General features: G+C 54.5%; 1 long non-coding RNA gene across 1 annotated transcript; it reads left to right on the forward strand.

The window, feature by feature from the left end:
• The first annotated feature begins 6,851 nt into the window (after nucleotides 1–6,851).
• Nucleotides 6,852–18,255, forward strand: LOC100602949. Its single transcript, XR_001115285.2, has 2 exons — nucleotides 6,852–7,294; nucleotides 17,581–18,255. It is a non-coding gene; the product is annotated as an uncharacterized LOC100602949 (long non-coding RNA).
• The last annotated feature ends 419 nt before the right edge of the window (nucleotides 18,256–18,674 follow it).

Raw genomic sequence — 18,674 nt, forward strand, 5'->3', positions numbered from 1 at the left:
ATGCAACCCTCAGGCTTTCCATCACCCCCACCTCACCTGCCTTTTACCTGAGACCTCTGGCCCCTTGAGCCCTCACCCATTTATTCACCTATTCACTGGGTGGCAACCTTGTGCCAAGGATGTGCCAGTCACTGGAGATACAGCCCAGAATTTCACAGACACCACCCTGTGCAGAGCTCACAGTCCGCCTCTGCTTTCTTTTCTCCTGCTAGCTCCCTCCTACCTTCTCTTCTGTACCTTCCCTGCACAGCCTCCTCCCCAGCCTGGATCCACAGCCACCATCCCATCACTTGCCTGCTGCAAGTATCCTCAGCACTGCGCGCCTCTCTCCCAGCTGGCAGAAACCAGCCCTGGGGAACCCAACTCCTGGACTTCTCTACACCTGCACACAGGTTGGCAGGAGTTGCCAGAGGTCTTGGCACAGCAGCCTGGCTGGAATCACAGAGCAATCCTCAACCTTGGCCAGGCCCTCACTGCCCACCTGGCAAATCCTCAAGTATGACCCTAGTCATCTTTCTCCTTTTGGGGTGTTTCAGACTTTCTCCACAAGTCTCAGACAAGCTCAAGTCACTCCCACATGAAAAATAAAAACGGACTGGGTGCGGTGGTTCATGCCTATAATCCTAACACTTTGAGAGGCAGAGGCGGGTGGATCACTTGAGGTCAGGAGTTCGAGACCAGCTTGGCCAACATGGTGAAACACCATCTCTGCTAAAAATGCAAAAATTAGCTGGGTGTGGTCGTGCACGCCTGTAGTGTCAGCTACCTGGGAGGCTGAGGCAGGAGGATCTCTTGAACCTGGGACGCAGAGGCTGCAGAGAGCTGATATCGTGCCACTGCACTCCAGGCTGGGTGACAGAGCGGGAGGCAGTCTCAAAAAAAAAAAAAAAAAAGAAAGAAAGAAAAAAAGAAAACCCTGGAAACTGTCCAGATGCCTGTCAATGAATAATGGAATTACCACATAGCAAAAAGAATGAAAAATATACAGTGACATGCAACAATATGGGTGAATCTGAGAGCAAACCCAAGAGAGGACAAATGTATGATCCCCTTGATAGTAAGTTCAAAAGCAAGCAAAACTAATCTATGGTGATAGAAGTCAGCCTGGGAGTCTCCCTCCAGGTGTTGTGACTGAAGAAGCCACAAGGGTCTTCCAGGGTGCTGGTAATGTCCTATTTCCTGCTCTGGGTTAAATTTCCTGATCCCATATGAGTGTGTTCTCTTATGAAAATGTACAGAGTTGTACAATTAGGACATACACACTTTTTGTGTGCCTATTATATTTCAATGTAAAATTGGTTATAAATAATTACAAAATGTTGGACCTGTGCGGTGGCTTATGCCTGTAATCCCAGCACTTTGGGAGGCTGAGGCAGGTGGATCACTTGAGGCTACGAGTTTGAGACCAGCCTGGCCAACATGGTGAAACCCTGACTCTATTAAAAACACAAAAATTAGCCAGGCATGGTGGCATGGCCTGTAGTCCCAGCTACTCGGGAGGCTGAGGCATGAGAATTGCTGAACCCAGGAGGCAGTCAGCCGAGGTTGCACTGCACTATAGCCTAGGTGACAGAGCAAGATTCTTTCTAAAAAAAAACAAAAAATTACAAAAAAGAAATGACTCAGCCCAGTGCAGCGGCTCATGCCTGTAATCCTAGTACTTTGGGAGGCCGAGGCAGGTGGATCACCTGAAGTAAGGAGTTCGAGACCAGCCTGACCAACTTGGTGAAACCCAGTCTCTACTAAAAAAAAAGAAAAAACCACATACGAAATTAGCCGGGCGTGGTGGCACATGACTGTAATCCCAATTACTCGGAAGACTGAGGCAGGAGAACCGCTTGAACCCGGGAGGTGGAGGTTGCAGTGAGCCAAGATCACACCATTGCACTCCAGCCTGGGCAACAAGAGCAAAACTCCGTCTAAAAAAAAAAAAAAAAAAAAAGAGACTGCCTGTGGACCTTCTGTCTTTCTCCAGCTACCCCATTCCTTACTCCACCTCTCTCCTCTCCTTTCAAAGCCAAGTGTGTCTTGAAGAGATGTCTACCTGCATTTTCTCACTACACCCACCTGCTCCTCTTCCGACCCTGGTCCAGTTTCTGTACTCACCACTGGACAAGGTCACCAGTGACCTCCCTGTTGCTGAACCCAGTGCCCATGTTTTATCCTTATCCTGCTTGATCTCAGCAAAGCTTTTGGACTTCGTGGTTCCCCTCCTCTTCTTTAAGCCTTTCCTTCCCCTGAATTTCAAGAGACAATACGCTGGTTTTCTATCTACCTCTCTGGCTGCATATCTTACTTTCCCACAGAGGCTGCTTCTCTCCTCCCATCCCTGAATGGGCCTTATCCTCCCCGTCCTTGGGCTGTGCACAGATCCTGCAGCTCAATGCCATCTAAATGTTGCTGGCTTCCTTATCTCTCCTCCACCCAAGCCACTCTTCTGAGCACCAGGCCTCTGTATCCAACTGCCTGCTTGCTGCCTCCCCAGATGCTGCGTGCACTGTCATAGTGCATGCTGGGTTCCCAAACCAAAGTCACCACTTTCCACCTGACTCTCCCCAGTCTCAACTTCTCCATGACACCCCACCATCTATGTACTCTGTTGTTCAAGACAGAAACTAGGAGTCATCCTGGATGTCTCAGCCCCCATGGCCACTCAGTCACCCCCTCCTGCCAGGTCTGGCTCTTAAATCTCTCTGCAATCTGCCCCCTCACCTCTACCCCTATAGCCAGAATTCAGGTCCAAGCCATCACCAACTCTCTCCTCGAGTCCTACAGCTGGGCTTCTGATGAGCTAGAACCTTCCTGAAGGACTTCCTGTCTCCACTCTAACCTGCAATCATCCGTTCGTTATTCAGTAACAACCCTGACCTTAAAATTGTAGCCGCTTGACTATGCCAAAAACTATCCTTTATTGAGAGCATTCTATATGCCAGGTATTGAGCTTAGCAAACATCATCTCATTTAATCCTGGCAACAGCCTTATGGGGGTAAGTCCTATTAGCCCCACTTCGCACCTGAGAAACCTGAGGCTGTGTGACCTTGGGCAAGACACTTATTCAGCCTTTTGGGCTTCAGACATCCATCTGTAAAAAGAGGACAATAATAATAATAACAACAGCTATTTCCCAATGCTGCTGGGAGGATGAAATGAGATCTCCTCTCATGAAGATGTCCCTCTATAGGAAGTGTTTGGGGAAGGGAGAATTGTATGTGGGGTAGGGACGTTGAGGTGGACTCACCATACCTAATTTTTTTTTTTTTTTTTAAGACAAGGTCTCACTCTGTCACCCAGGTCTCAGTGCAGCAGTGTGTTCATAGCTCACTGCAGCCTTGAACTCCTGGGCTCAAGCGATCTTACTGCCTTAGCCTCCTAAGTAGCTGGAACCACAGGCATGCACCACCATGCCTAGCTAACATCTTACTGTGAACACACAACAAATACTAACTGCAGGCTGGGCGCGGTGGCTCACGCCTGTAATCCCAGCACTTTGGGAGGCCGAGGCAGGTGGATCATGAGGTCAGGAGATCGAGACCATCCTGGCTAACATGGTGAAACCCCGTCTCTACTAAATATACAAAAAAAATTAGCCAGGCGTGGTGGTGGGCGCCTGTAGTCCCAGCTACTCGGTAGGCTGAGGAGGGAGAGTGGCGTGAGCCCGGGAGGTGGAGCTTGCAGTGAGCCAAGATCGCGCCACTGCACTCCAGCCTGGGCGACAGACAGAGCAAGACTCCGTCTCAAAAAACAAAACAAAACAGTCACATAGCTGGTAAGTGTCAAGACCATGATTCAAACCCAGGCTGTCTGACCCCAGGACTCTAAATCTTTAATATCACTCTATTCAGACTGATGTGAAATAGCCACAGCCACTCTTGTCCCAGGGAGAAAGCCCAGACTCTCTAACATGACCCACGAGGCCCTTCAGGATCTGTCCTGTCCCTCACATTATTTCAGCCACTCCTCCCCTCCCAGTCCCCTGCTTTCTCTGTTCCAGCAACTGAGACCCTCTCTCAATACCTGCAAGCTTCTTCAGAATCTGACCGGCAGCCCCCATCGCTCCTATTCCTTCTTCCCACTACTCAGCCCCAAGTCCCTCTCCTTCCTCAAGTCTACCCTATGACTTCCTCCAGGAAGCAGGCCCTGGGTTGGTTCCCCCTTTTTGACTTCCTCCCTCTGAACCCCGAGACTACATAACCCAGTTGTCAGTTCTCCTTTAGGGCCTGTCTTCCCACCAGACTGAACCTTGTGAGGCCTGGGGCATATCTGCTTGGCTCACTACAGTGCTCTGGGGGTCCTGTAGCACCTGGGAGATAAAGGAGGGGGAGCAGTGGGGGAAGCTGGGCTGCCTAGACACTGAGCTGTTTGTTGGTGGGGAGGATTTCAAGTCTGTGTCCACCCCAACTCCCCTACTCCACATACAATCCTCCCTCTCCCTTCCCACTGGCTGATGGTATCATTTACCATCAGCAAATGGGGCTCTGCTCCCTGGGATGACGCAGGGTGGGGATCCCCTGGGATTCTGGACTTGGAAATGGCTGACTGTTCCATCACTTTTCGCTCTCTGGTTGGCCCTCTGCTGCCACCATCCCCCGAGTCCCATAGAAACCAGGATGTCTAACTGTTGGTACAAATGACCATCATAATGTCCATCTGAGTGACCGCTTCAGGAGATGGGTGAGCAGGATTGCCCTTGCTGGATGACAGCAGGTAGGGAAAGAGCTGAACCCCTTGAGCTAAGGCAGAAGGGCCACCTCAACTGGTGGGGGACTGGCTGATAAGAGCCAGGGGACTCTCTGGGCTCATGTCAGCCCTATAGTCTGTTCCCAGGATGGGAAATAACCCAGATCCAAGGTTCCAAAGGTTATGGGGCTTGCAGCACAGCCAGGTCAGGATGGCCGTGAGTGGAGCCCTGACCTGCCCGCATGGCCCCAGATCCTGCAGCCCCGCTACACTTCCTACACACCAAGACTGGCACACCCGGGTGCGGCGGAATATCCCGCCACCTCGGCTGCCCATCTCAGCACTGTGCCAGGCCAGCCGCCTCTCTGGGAGGCCCCGGGGCCGCCCCGACCGAGGTAAACAGAGGCTAAAAATAACCTGGGCAAGGGGCGGCTGCAAGGGAGAAGGGGGTCCCCTCTGAGCCTGTCCTTGTCTCCATGGCAACTGCCCCCAAACCCGGCGGCTGACGTCATCTCGCAGCTGCCCAAGCGCATAGGACGGAGGGGGAGCGGCGCAGCCCCGGACCCCCCACCCCGGAACCGGGCGGAGGCTGTCGGGTGGCCTCACTTCCTGCCGGCCCCCTCCCTGGTCAGCTGGTTACATTCCCTGGCCGCGCGCTAGGAACAGGGCGGCTTCCCCCGGGCCGGGCCTGACCAGGGCTGAGTCCGAGCGGCGGCGCAGAGGGGCCGCCGTGACTCACCCGCGCCCTCCCCGCCCGCTTCTCCCCAGCAGGACCTAGCCCGGAGTCCTGAGTCCTCCCCTCACCCGCACCCAAACCCAGATCCCTGGGGTGGCTCACCTTGCTCCTCTCTCCCGCCGCAGTCACAGGACCCAAGCCGGAGAGAGGGGTGGAAGAAGGAGCTATGCCAGTCCTCCTTGTCCCGCTGGAGTATTTTGTACCTCAGCCCCCAATTATCATCCCTCTCCTCCCTCCAATACCACGGAGGTGGGTGTCGCAGGGGCAAGGACTCAGATCTAATCCCGCTTCTCCCAAACCAGCTGTGTGACCTTGAGAATACTACTAACCTCTCTGGGCCTGTTACGGCCAGATGGTCATAACCCTCCTCAGATGCTGTGGTTGGCCGAATGCGGCAGGCCCAGGGCGCGGCCCCGCAGATTGCAGCCAGGGCACAAGGATTGTTACATGAGGCTGCGCACAGTAGGTGCTGGGGCGGCCAGCCTGGACATGCGTTAGAACTGGCTGGGGAGGGTCTGTAGGGGAGGCCAGACTCAGGCCTCACCCTGGAGAGGAGGACAAAGGGTGCTGAATCGAGACAGAATCCGACCTCTAGCCCTGGTGAGCAGCCCCTTGCCCAAACCAGTTCTGCAGAGTGCCCAGGCCCGGCTGTTGCAAGAACCTTGCGCCAACCTCCATTTCCAGGGAAAAGCTCTGTTCCCCGACAAGGACGATCCTCTCCGGCTTCGGCTACGCCAGGTTTAGGCGGAGAGCCCGGCTCCAGCCCAGGCTCGGTCACCTCGGGGCCCGCCACAAAGCTGCTTAGGCCGGCCCCTAGAGCCAGGAGGATTAGCTCAGCTCCTAGGCCGGCCCGCACCCTTCGTCGCCCCCTCCCCATTTCCAGCCCAGCCTCCCCTGCGGCGAAGGCAGCAAGGGCTCCCGGGGAGCGCGCGTGCCAGGGCCCAGGCTGGCGCCTTGAGCCCGCCCTCTGGCCTGGCCCACCCCAGCGCCCTGGGGCACCGGCCGCCAGGGCCTTGCCATGGGAGGAAGGCAGCAGCGCCAGGCGCTGCAGGCCCGGAGGCGGCGGCTTTTGTGGGAGAAGCTGCGTTCTCCAAGCCCGGGGGGAGGGGAGGGAAGACAAGGCGCGGCCGGGGTCCAGGGGATGGGGTGAGGCGGGACAGAGCCGCAGATCCCGGACCCACCGGGTGGCGCCGGCGGGGGGCACCAGAACCTCCGCGCCTGCTCCCCTCCCGGCCTGCAGCCCCGGAAACGGCGCGGACACTCACATGGCTGCGCTGGGCTGCGCGGACCTCGCTCTGTCCTTGCGCTCGGAGGTGCCCGGCCTGGTCGCGCCGCAGCTGCCGCTGTCGTTGCCGCCGCCGGCGCCGGCCCCTCCCTCCGCCCGCCGCCCCGCCGCCCCTCCCCTGGCCCGCCGGGCCCCACCCCCTGCGCTCCCGCGGCTCCCGCAGCCCTGGAGGCGCCCACGGCTCGCTCCGCCCTCTCGGGTAACGGGGCAGGCCGGTGGCCCATGCAGCCCACCAGCTTGCAGGGAGGGCAGACCCTGGGGGATGTGAGGGCGGCTTTCTGGGAACCTCAAGCAGACCCTAAAACGGTGAGCGCCAGGGAGCCTCGCCTGCTTGTCCCCTCCCCAGATCCCTGGGGCTCTGGAGACCTTGCGGGCCCCCTGTCTGTGGCCACCTGAAACAGGTCCTGGAGCTGCTACTGCTGGCTTAGGCTGGTTGGTGGAAAGGATCCAGGGCTGTTTTGGTGAAGGCCTTGGGGAGTCCAGAAGCCGCCTGGCACCTTCTGGGTCCAGACGCTGCCCTTCAGCCCTGCCATTTCAGCCAGCTTCAGCTTCCCCCCTGTAGAGGCAGGCCGCCCTTTCTGCCACTGTCTGGCTGGTAAGTCCAGGCTCATAGCCGGGTCATGCATTCCCCACTCATTGGGTACTGGTTTCCGGGCAGTCGGGTTGGGGACGCTGGCAGGGTCCCGGTACAGGGCCATGTGTTGGCTAACCCAGTCCTTTCCAAAGCCGGGGCTGGAATGCTGGCCCTCCACACAGTGGGTAAAGGTGGGGCTGAGAGTTGACCCCATGTTGGGGTCAAAGGGCCAGTTCCACTCCCCCGCTCCTCCCATCAATCAGACACCCCTGGCCCCTTCCAACCTGGACACCCCTGAGGCTTCTCCAGGCCTTGCACTCCTGCAGCCCCTCATGTATGTCAGAGGACACCTACCCAGGAATGGTTTCAGGGACAGTAAGAGGTCCCTGAATATCTGTACCCCGCCCCCACCAGTCCTGAGGGCTGTTTTTTTGTGTGTTTTGCTTGTTTGCTTGGTTTTGTTTGGTCGGGTTTGTTTGTTTTTTTTTTTTGAGACAGAGTGTCGCTGTCGCCCAGGCTGGAATGCAGTGCAAGCTCCACCTCCCAGGTTCATGCCATTCTCCTGCCTCAGCCTCCTGAGTAGCTGGGACTACAGGCGCCCGCCACCACGCCTGGCTAATTTTTTGTATTTTTAGTAGAGATGGTGTTTCACCATGTTAGCCAGGATGGTCTCGATCTCCTGACCTCGTGATCTGCCCGCCTTGGCCTCCTAAAGTGCTGGGATTACAGGCGTGAGCCACCGCGCCCAGCCTGTTTGGTCGGTTTTTTAGAGATGGGCTTTCTTCATGTTGCTCAGACTGGTCTCTAACTGGGCTCAAGCGATCCTCCCACCTCGGCCTCCCAAAGTACTGGAATTACAGGCTTGAGCCACCTCTGCCTCACAGTTCTCCACTCTCCAGCCCCTCCTCTTGGGCTTCCTTTGTAGTGCCCTTTTCTTTCTTTTTTGTTTTTTTTTTTTGGCGGGGGGGGACAGAGTCTCCCTCTGTTACCCAGGCTGGAGTGTAGTGGCATGATCTCGGCTCACTGCATCCTCCACCTTCTAATTTTTATATTTTTGGTAGAGATGGGGTTTCACCATGTTGGCCAGGCTAGCCTCCAACTCCTGGCCTCAAGTGATCCACCCGCCCTGGCCTCTCAAAGTGCTGGGATTACAGGCGTGAGCCACTGGGCCGGTCAGTGCCCTTTTCTCTGAAGTCCTTAAACCTGGGCATGACTTCCAGGGGCTGAGTTCTTCTCTTTATTCCCCCTACCCTAAAATATCATCCAGTCTCAGGGCTCCCATCCATTCACTGCTGACCATCCCAAACTTCCCTCTGTGCCCAGAGCCTTCTCCTGTTTCAGAGCCCCTGGCTGCTTTCTGGTTGACTCACCAGTCGTCATGATTGTCCCCATCCCTGCAAAGCGCCACTGTCTACCCAGGCATCCACCTGAGCTAGAGACTGGGGTTCTCTGGAGTTCTCAAAGCTGGCACCAATTGGCCTCTGCCCACCCCTAAAGTCACCCCTCAGCCGGGCATCTTCTGTGTACCTTCTCTGCAGACACCCTCTGTTCCAGCCTCCTATTGACTCCCTTCATACTACTCACCATGGCCAGGCAGCAGTGTACACGCCATGTGTGCTTATGGGCCTGAGCCTGCCTGACTGTGTTGTCTCTAAGTAGTGTGGGGGTAGGAACCACAGAAGTCCTTATCATCATGGTCCCTGGCTCACAGTGGGAGTTCAAGAAATATTTGTTGAATGAGCAAGTAACTGAACGTATAAATGCATGAGCCCTTGGCATCCCCCTCTCCTGCCCTCACCTTCCTTCAGCCGCCCAGTCCTCTTGCTTCTTTCTCCCTAACATCTTTTGAATTAATTCCCTCCCCCTACCATGCCCACCCACTCCAGTGGATAGTCCATACTTTGTGGTGGGGCCTCCGAGGCCCAGGAGATCTGGCCTCAGATGACCTCACCTCCTTATCTTGCACTTATTCTGCGGCCCCTGTGATCTGGCTTCCACTACACTCCCAGCCTGCAGCTCCCTGGATGCAGCCTCCACCCTCTGGCCTCTGCCTTTTATCCCAGCCTCCCTTCTGCCTAGGATGCTTCTCCCCCTCATCCACTTGGAAAACAGCTCAGATGTCCCCTCCTCCAGGGAACCTGTGTCCTCTGAGCACCCATTACTGTCTATTGTCCTTGTCCATGGCCAGGCTTGTGACCACCAGACCAGGCACAGATGGGGCTGCAGTGATTAAATGGAACACCTGGGAGTTCACCTGGCTCTTCCCCCACATCCAAGGGGCCTCGAGGGGAGGGCAGCATCCCTCCGAGGGTCACAGGGTGCTGGTGGCCTTCAAGGCCTCTCCCTAACAATTGGTGAGCTAAGCACAGGGGAGGACACAGCTTGAAACCCACTTCACAGAGGAGACACCTGAAGCTCAGGGAAGGCAAGAACTTCCCATAGAAACTGTCACATCATTGGGAAGGGCAGACTCTGAGCTCCAGCTTGGCTCCCTGGGTCGTGGTCAGTTCGGCCCTGTTTGAATCGGGCATCATTTACTGAGCCCCGTCCTCTGCCTGGGACTCAGCTGGTAGCTGTGGTGTGTGTAGAAAGGAATTATGAGCACTTCTAACCACTGGGAGATCACATTCTCAGAGGAGTGGACTCAGGCCTGAGAAAAATCCCTGGGACAGACAGCAGAGGGTGGTGAGAGCCGCAATGAACCCCCAGTCCTCACACATGGCGCTGCTAGTTCCATTTTCGGAAGCAATGCAGTTCAAGTCCAAAACCCCAGAAAAACCGCGGCGTCCCTCACCCCACCCTACAGCCCCCGTGGATGACAACTCTCTGCTATGCAATGCCCTCCCCTCCCGCCATCCCAGCTTTCTGTGAACGGATAGAATAGAAGCTTGCCCTGGACTGTGCCTGGGGCCACATCATTCATTCATTTGCCAGATATACAGCAAGCATTTGTGGAATGTCGGCTGTGCCCGGGGTTCCCTGGGGGGATCAGAGGTGAGATCTCCCTAGTCCCTTCCCACAGGGCTCACAGTCAAAGAGAACAGGTATGTCCAAGTCTCTGCACCTCCCGAGTCCCCAAATGCTGAGGGTGTGTGTGTATGTGAGTGTGTGGGACCGTGTCTGTGTGCACATGTGTGCTAGTTAGGAAGGGCTTTGCAGAGAAGGGGCCCTTAGCGTGGCTTGTTGTTGGGGCTCCCTAGGCAGACAGTGGGTAGGTCCTGGGAGGAGCAGCTGAGGCTGGGGGAGCAACAGAGTTTAAGCCACAGGAGGAAGGAGCAGCCTCTTTTGCTGGACCAGAGCAAAAGCTGGAGAATTGTGCACGGGGCCTTGGGGCTGGCTGGGGAGCAAGGATTTTACCCTTGGGGTGATGGGGAGCCTGGGCTTTAGGCTCGGGATTTTGTGGTCATATCTGTGCTTTGCAAACATCACTCAGGCACTGTGTGTGTGCGTATGAGGGGAGGCAGGAGGCCTCAAGGAGGCTGGTGCAATTTCCAGCCCAGTGGATGGTGGCCTGGGCCAGGGTGGGGGCAGTGGGGATGGAGAGAAGGAGACATTTAAGAGATGTCCAGGAGGCAGAATGCAGAGCTTGGTGACTGAAGGGATGTGGAGTCTGGAGAGAGGGAGACATCCCAGATGAGGCAGGAGCTTTGGGCCTGGGTGATGGGTGGATAGTGGGATAGTGGTGTTTTTTTAATGAGGTGGGGAGGCCTGGAGGATCTGCTTAAGGGGAAGGTAATATGGTCAGTTTGGGCAGGTGGCATCTGAGGGATCTAGGGACCACCGAGGAGGAAGTGTCCAGAAGGCAGCTGGACAGGCAGGGAGAAGAGAGAGGGGTCTGAGCTGGAGACATCTTCTAGGGGGAACAGTGGTCAACTGGGTCACCAAGAGATCAAGTGAGGAAAGGCCCAAAGCACCACGGCCTGCAGGAGCACTTCAGTGCATGGTGGGGCAAAGGCAGGCTTGGAGGAGGTAGGTATGAGGCTTGCGGGTATGCTTGACCCACCACCAGCCTCCACACCCCTCCAGCCCCAGCCTGGACTCTACTTTCCTTTGTGTGTGTCAAAAGACAAGAGCCAGGGATGCTGCCCCACATTCAAGTCCTGGCTTTACCGCTCTCATCAGGCTCCTCCTGGAGCCATTTCTCCTTTCTGATGCTTTAAGTGCACCCATCTATTTAATCGTTAAAATTGCAATTTGAAGAAGTGCTGCATCTCATTAATAATCAACACAATGCAAACACAAACAACAGGAGACACTATTTTTTTTTGTTTGCCTCTGAGATGGGCAGTGATGAACATGATGTGTGAGTGGACACTCAAGAGAGTAGGAATTGGTTTAAATGTTTACGGGTAGGCTGGGTGTGGTAGTGGCTCACACCCGTAATCTCAGCACTTCAGGAGGCAAGGTGGGAGGATGACTTCAGCCCAGGAGTTAGAGATCAGCCTGGGCAACATAGTAAAACCCAGTCTCTACTAAAAACACAAAAATGAGCACGCCATGGTGGCTCATGCCTGTAATCCCAGCTCAAGAGACTGAGGTGGGAGAATCGCTTGAGCCCAGTAGGTTGAGGCTGCAGTGAGCCGTGATTGTGCCACTGCACCCCAGCCTGGGCAACAGAGCGAGACCCCCATCTCAAAAAAAAAAAAAAAGTTTAAGGGTAGCTTTTTCAGAATTTATCAGGATGGCAAGCGCAAACCTCCCTTTCACCAAATTTCAGCAAATTTACCCCAAAGAAATAGCTGTTCATGACCGGGCGCAGTGGCTCACGCCTGTAATCTCAGCACTTTGGGAGGCCGAGGCGGGCAGATCACGAGGTCAGGAGATCAAGACTATCCTGGCTAACACAGTGAAACCCCGTCTCTACTAAAAATACAAAAAATTAGCCAGGCTTGGTGGCGGGCGCCTGTAGTCCTAGCTACTCGGGAGGCTGAGGCAGGAGAATGGCGTGAATCCAGGAGGCAGAGGTTGCAGTGAGCCGAGATTGTGCCACTGCACTCCAGCCTGGGTGACAGAGCGAGACTCCGTCTAAAAAAAAAAAAAAGAAAAAAAAGAAATAGCTGTTCATGCAGGAAAACATCTATGCCAAAAGATGTTGACTACTGGGTTGGTTTTTTTGTTTGTTTGTTTTGTTTTGTTTTGTTTTGTTTTGTTTTTGACGGAGTCTCGCTCTGTCACTAGGCTGGAGTGCAGTGGTGCAATCTCGGCTCACTGCAACCTCTGCCTCCCGGGTTCAAGCGATCCTCATGCCTCAGCCTCCCAAGTAGCTGGGATTACAGGCACGCGCCACCATGCCCGGCTAATTTTTGTACTTTTAGTAGAGATGGGGTTTCACCATGTTGGCCAGGCTTGTCTTAAACTCCTGACCTCAGGTGATCTGCCTGCCTCGGCCTCCCAAAGTACTGGCTTGTTTAATCAGGGACAGAGGGATGACATAGTCCCTCAGTGGGAGATGGAGGGCTAAAGGAGGTGCACATAGGCCTGAGATGCGCCATAGCCACTGCAAATGGATAGCAGGCATGGATTGAGCATGTGCTATGAGCCTGGCATCATTCTGGATGCTGGGGACACAGTGACAGACTACTTCGGCAAGGTCCCTGCTCTCAAGTTTACACTCTGCCAAAGGAGACTGATAATAAATGAGTTAACATATAAACAAGATGATTTCACAGAGAGGGAGAGAGGAGAGCTGTGAAGAAGCCAAACCAGGTGATGTGGTTTGGAGTGGTGGGTCTGAGGGGCTGCTTTAGTCAGGTTGGTCAGGGAAGGCCTCTTTGAGGCAGTGACATTGGAGCTGAGACTTGAATGACAGGAAAGAAACAGTCACTGAACGACCCAGAGGAAGAGTGTCCCGGGCAGAGGGAACAGCAAAGGCGGGGTGGGGGGGGGTAGCTAGGAGGTGAGAATGAGCTAGTGGTGGTTGAGTCATGTGGGCTAGAGGAGAGGTCAGGAGGTGTGAGGTCTGAGAGGTGAGTGGGATGACGGCAGGGTAGGGAGTGAGGGTTTTATATCTGAACATGGAAAGGCACTCAATATAATAAGCATGGTGGAGGCCGGATGCGGTGGCTCATGCCTGTAATCCCAGCACTTTGGATGGCTGAGGTGGGCAGATCACGAGGTCAAGAGATCGAGACCATCCTGGCCAACATGGTGAAACCCCATCTCTACTAAAAATACAAAAATTGGCCAGGCACGGTGGCTCACGCCTGTGATCCCAGCACTTTGGGAGGCCGAGGCAGGTGGATCACCTGAGGTCAGGAGTTTGAGACCAGCCTGGCCAATATGGGGATACCCGTCTCTACTAAAAATACGAAATAAGCCAGGCATGGTGATGCATGTCTGTAATCCCAGCTACCCGGGAGGCTGAGGCAGGAGGTTGCTCGAACCTAGGAGGCGGAGGTTTCAGTAAGCCGAGATCGCGCCACTGCACTCCAGCCTGGGGGACAGAGCAAGACTCTGTCTCAAAAAAAAAAAAAAAAAAAAAAAAAAAGTATCTGGGCGTGGTAGTCCCAGCTACTCAGGAGGCTGAGGCAGGAGAATCACTTGAATCCGGGAGGCAGAGGTTGCAGTGAGCTGAGATGGCACCACTGCACTCCAGCCTGGCGACAGAGCAAGACTCTGTCTCAAAAAACAACAACAACAACAACAAACATGGTGGAGTGGAGAAAGTTCCAGAACAGCCTGCATAGCGGGAATCTCCTCAGGTGAGACCTGCATCCATAGGTCCTGAGGGCCACAATGCCCGTAATTTCTGGGCGTTGTACTTTCACTTGGTTTATTTTCTTCTTTGTATTTTTTCATACAAATAATGGTTTGCAATCAACATGGCATCGTTTTCAAAAGCAACATGGCCATTACTTATTGGGGCATCTCCAGGCTGGCCTCTGCACTGATGAGGTGTAAATTTCTAGGCTTGGCAATCGCTTCCCTGGGGACACCGCTTGAGGCTGGCCAGTGTCGCTGTCATTGTCCCCGCTAGTCCAGCCTCGGCCTCCAGGGGGAGCTGTGACCTGGGCGGTGCTCTCCTGGTTTGGGCAAGGGGTGGGGCGACTGACTGTGTGTCTCGCGGTCTGGGCTGGGCGTCCTTCCTTCCTTCCTGACTCCTTTCTCCTAAGGGACAAGTGGGAGGGACGTCTTCGCCTGTCCCAGCTCATGGGATGAACTGCTCCCCTGGGACCCTTTCAGCCCAGGCCCCCTGACAAAGGAAGGCTGCAGTGTGTGGTGCATAGTTTATTTCTGTGAGTTGCTAACGCTAGGTGAACTGCTCTGTCAGAGACTCGGAGGGTGTCGTGGTAGGAGAGACCCGGTCACCAGGCATCTGGAAATTCCCCGCTCCCTTCGGATGACGACCTGGGGCTGAGAATCCCCAAGCGGGGCCCGGCGCTGCTCCTAAGAAGTAAAGTTGGTCTTTGGCGCCACCGTCTGGGAAGTGTCTACACTGCAGTTACGGACTTGGCAAAATACCGCTAGCTCAAGGGGGTGCCGCTGGCGGCCAGTCCTGGGTTCAAGAACCGACAGTCACTGTAGAGTGCAGTGTACAACCTGTTCGGTTCTGTGTGACAGCTCTGCTGACACTCAGACCTGATCACGGATCCTGGGAACCCCACCACTACCATTAAAACCCCCTCCATATACCAAAGCCTCTTCAAGAGGGAGGAATGCTCCCTGTCCCTCCACTTCTCAGTCCTCTCCTCCTTTGACCTTTGCAGGCGTGTTGGGCACAGCTGGTTCTCCCCATCTTCTGAAGCGTCCTTTGACTTCTGTGATCCAAGAGAAGGATTTCTAGCTGCTTCTCTATCTCCCTTCATGCCCCTCAGTGGGCTCCTCCAGGAGCTCAACCCCCTTCCCTCATTCTTTTTTTTTTTTTTTTGAGATGGAGTCTCACTCTGTCGCCTAGGCTGGAGTGCAGTGGCACTATCTCGGCTCACTGCCACCTCTGCCTCCCAGGTTCAAGAGATTCTCCTGCCTCAGCCTCCTGAGTAGCTGGGATTACAGGTGCACACTCCACGCCCAGCTAATTTTTGTATTTTTAGTAGAGACGGGGTTTTACCACGTTGGTCAGGCTGCTCTCGAACTCTTGACCTCATGATCCGCCTGCCTCGGCCTCCCAAAGGGCTAGGATTACAGGCGTGACCCACAGCACCTAGCCACACCTCATTCTTGATACTTCTCTCCAGGGCACAACTTCAGGATCTCTTTTCTTTTTTCTCTTCTCTTCTCTTCTCTTCTCTTCTCTTCTCTTCTCTTCTCTTCTCTTCTTTCTCTTCTCTTCTCTTCTTTCTCTTCTCTTCTTTCTCTTCTCTTCTCTTCTCTTCTTTCTCTTCTTTCTTTCTTTCTTTCTCTTCTCTTCTCTTCTCTTCTCTTCTCTCTCCTCTCCTCTCCTCTCCTCTCTTCTCTTCTCTCTTTTCCGTCCCTTCCTTCCTTCCTTCTTTTTCTTTTCTTTTTTTGAGATGGGGTCTCACTGTCACTGGGTTGGAGTGCAGTGGCGCGATCTCAGCTCACTGCAACTTCCGCCTCCCAGGCTCAAGCGATCCTCCCACCTCAGCGTCCTGAGTAGCTGGGACCACAGGCACACACAACCATGCCTGGCTAAATTTTTTGTATTTTTGGTACAGACAGGGTTTCACCATGTTGTCCAGGCTGGTCTTGAACTCCTGAGCTCAAGTGATCTGCCCACCTCACCCTCCCAAAGTGCTGGGATAACAGGCATGAGCCACTGCACTTGGCCCTCAGAGCCTTTTTTTTTTTTTTTTTTTTTTTTTGAGACGGAGTTTTGCTCTTGTGACCCAGGCTAGAGTGCAATGGCGCCATCTCGGCTCACTGCAACCTCTGCCTCCCAGGTTCAAGCAATTCTCCTGCCTCAGCCTCCCGAGTAGCTGGGATTACAGGTGCCTGCCACCCACACCCAGCTAATTTTTGTATTTTTAGTAGGGACACGGTTTCACCATGTTGGCCAGGCTGGTCTCGAGCTCCTGATCTCAGGTGACCCACCCGCCTCAGCCTCCCACAGTGCTGGGATTACAGGCGTGAGCCACCACGCTGGCCAGAGCCTCCTTTTTATTCCCACAGTGATGATCCCCCTCATCCTCCACATCTCTTGCTCCACTTCCCCCACTTAGGATGACCTTCGAACACCTCCAAATCCATTGTGTAAAGTCAACCTGATCTCCTCCCTTCAGAACTGCCCTCCCTCCTGGGTCCCCATGTAATCTTTCCCCAGACCTCTTCCCTGACACCCTCCAGCCACCAAGTGAGTCCCCTCTTCCCTATGCCCACTGCCCTGCCCTTGGTCAGACTATCACTTGCCAAGGATACACATCACTCTTTGTGTCCCTCGATACACCCTGCCTTCCTGGCCTCTCCGTCTTTGCACAGGGTGGGCCCTGAAGTGGTTTTTTTTTTTTTTTTTTTTGAAACAGAGTCTTTCTCTGTTGCCCAGGCTGGAGTGCAGTGGCACAATCTCCACTCACTGCAACCTCCGCCTCCCAGGTTCAAGCAATTCTCCTGCCTCAGACTCCCAAGTAGATGGGATTACAGGTGTGCATCACCATGTGGCCAATTCTTTTTGCATTTTTTAGTAGAGGCCGGGTTTCATCATGTTGTCCAGGCTGGTCTCAAACTCCTGACCTCATGATCCACCCACCTCAGCCTCCCAAATTACTGGGATTACAGGCATGAGCCATTGCGCCTGGCCTGGGCCATGCAGTTGAACGCCTTTTCCTCTTTCCTTCACCTGCTTAACTGCTGCTCACCCTTGAAGTCTCAGCCGAGACACCACTTCCTTTGAGACAGTTTCCTGGACCACAGGCTGGGTCCGGAAGCTCTCCTTCTCTCTTACAAAGCCCTGTGCAGCCCCCTTCTCTGCCCTTGTCTGCCTCCTCTTCCAAGAGCGCCACCTGCTCTGCTCAGGTTTCCAAATCCCAAGACCGGGTGCAGGTTGAGTCACCTGCCTCTGTGCCCAATTCCCAGACTCAGAGGTCCCAGATCTCAGAGGTCACTGAGTTCCAGAGGGAGCAAGGCCATGCTTGAGGGTCGCCACAGTGAGCCAGTGGCCAGGCTGGGCTGGGACGCAGGACTCTTACCTTCCCCTCCAGGGCTCCCGTGCTCCCCCAGATGCCATCATGAGCAGAGTTGGGATTCTTGAGGGCCCAAGGGGCTTCAACCAGAAGGGACTTGGTGGGCTCCTGTCCTGGGGGGATGGCAGCCACCAGCCCAGGCTCTCGAGAGCCCAGGATGCTGGTGAGGGCTGTCCCAGGAAGCCAAGAGAGCCAGTGTCAGCACATCAAATGAACTGCCTCCTTCTCCAACAGGGCTGGGCCGTGGGAGTGCTGGCCAATGTGCCAGGCAGGGAGGACCTGAATTCCTGAAGGTGGTGGTGGCAGCTGTTAGGGTCCACAGGTTAATGATCTCCAACGTCACACAGAAGAGAATGTGCTGAGGTGTGACCTCCCTCACCCTGCCTTGGCTGTGTGGGGCACTGTCCCTCCAGGACTAACCCTGCTCCCCACTAGACTGAAGTCTGAAGATCAGCCCAGTCTTCCTTCAGGCCTCAATGCCCTCTCCCTTCCCCAGCCCGAGGGACTCCTGGCTCTTCTCAGAGGCCGCTCTGCGGAGTCCCTCTCCTGGGCCTTTGCTAATGCTGTGCCCTCTGCCTGTCCCAGAGGTGGGCCTGGCCCGTTTCTCAGGGAGCTCCTGAACACCAAGAAATTGAATTGCTTTGTAAATAAACAAAAAGTGCCAAATAAGCCTGCCTGTCACTTGGGAGATGGCCCTCTCCGCCCCAACAAATTTGCTAATCAAATAAATAACCTAAAATAGAATAGAAAGAACTCATCTAGACTTTTCTTGTACCTCTGCTCCCCAAACAGCTTCTCTTTTCAGGTCTCCAGAGCAGTCCTGTTCTCTCTAGCCCAGGCTTCTGTCAGAAATTCAGCCTGATCTTAATTAATTAATTATTATTTTTAATTAAAAAATTTTTAAATATATACAGACAGGTGGGTGTGGTGGCTTATGCCAGTAATCCCAGCACTTTGGAAGGCTGAGGCTGGCGGATCACCTGAGATCAGGAGTTTGAGACCAGCCTGGCCAACATGGCGAAACCCCATCAACTCCACTAAAAATACAAAAATTATTTGGGCATGGTGGTGCATGCCTATAACCCCAGCTACTAGGGAGGCTGAGGCAGGAGAGTCACTTGAACCCAGGAACCCAAGCAATATATATACACAACGAAGTTTCACCATGTTGCCCAGGCTGATCTTGAACTCCTGAGCTCAAGCAATCCACCCGCCTTGGCCTCCCAAAGTGTTGAGATTACAGCCATGAGCCACTGTGCCCAGCCTTATTATTTGAGTAAGGGTCTCACTCTTTCACCCAGGCTGGAGTGCAGTGTCATGATCATGGC

Source organism: Nomascus leucogenys, chromosome 2, assembly GCF_006542625.1.
Source record: "Nomascus leucogenys isolate Asia chromosome 2, Asia_NLE_v1, whole genome shotgun sequence".
NCBI classification, from domain to species: Eukaryota; Metazoa; Chordata; class Mammalia; order Primates; family Hylobatidae; genus Nomascus; species Nomascus leucogenys.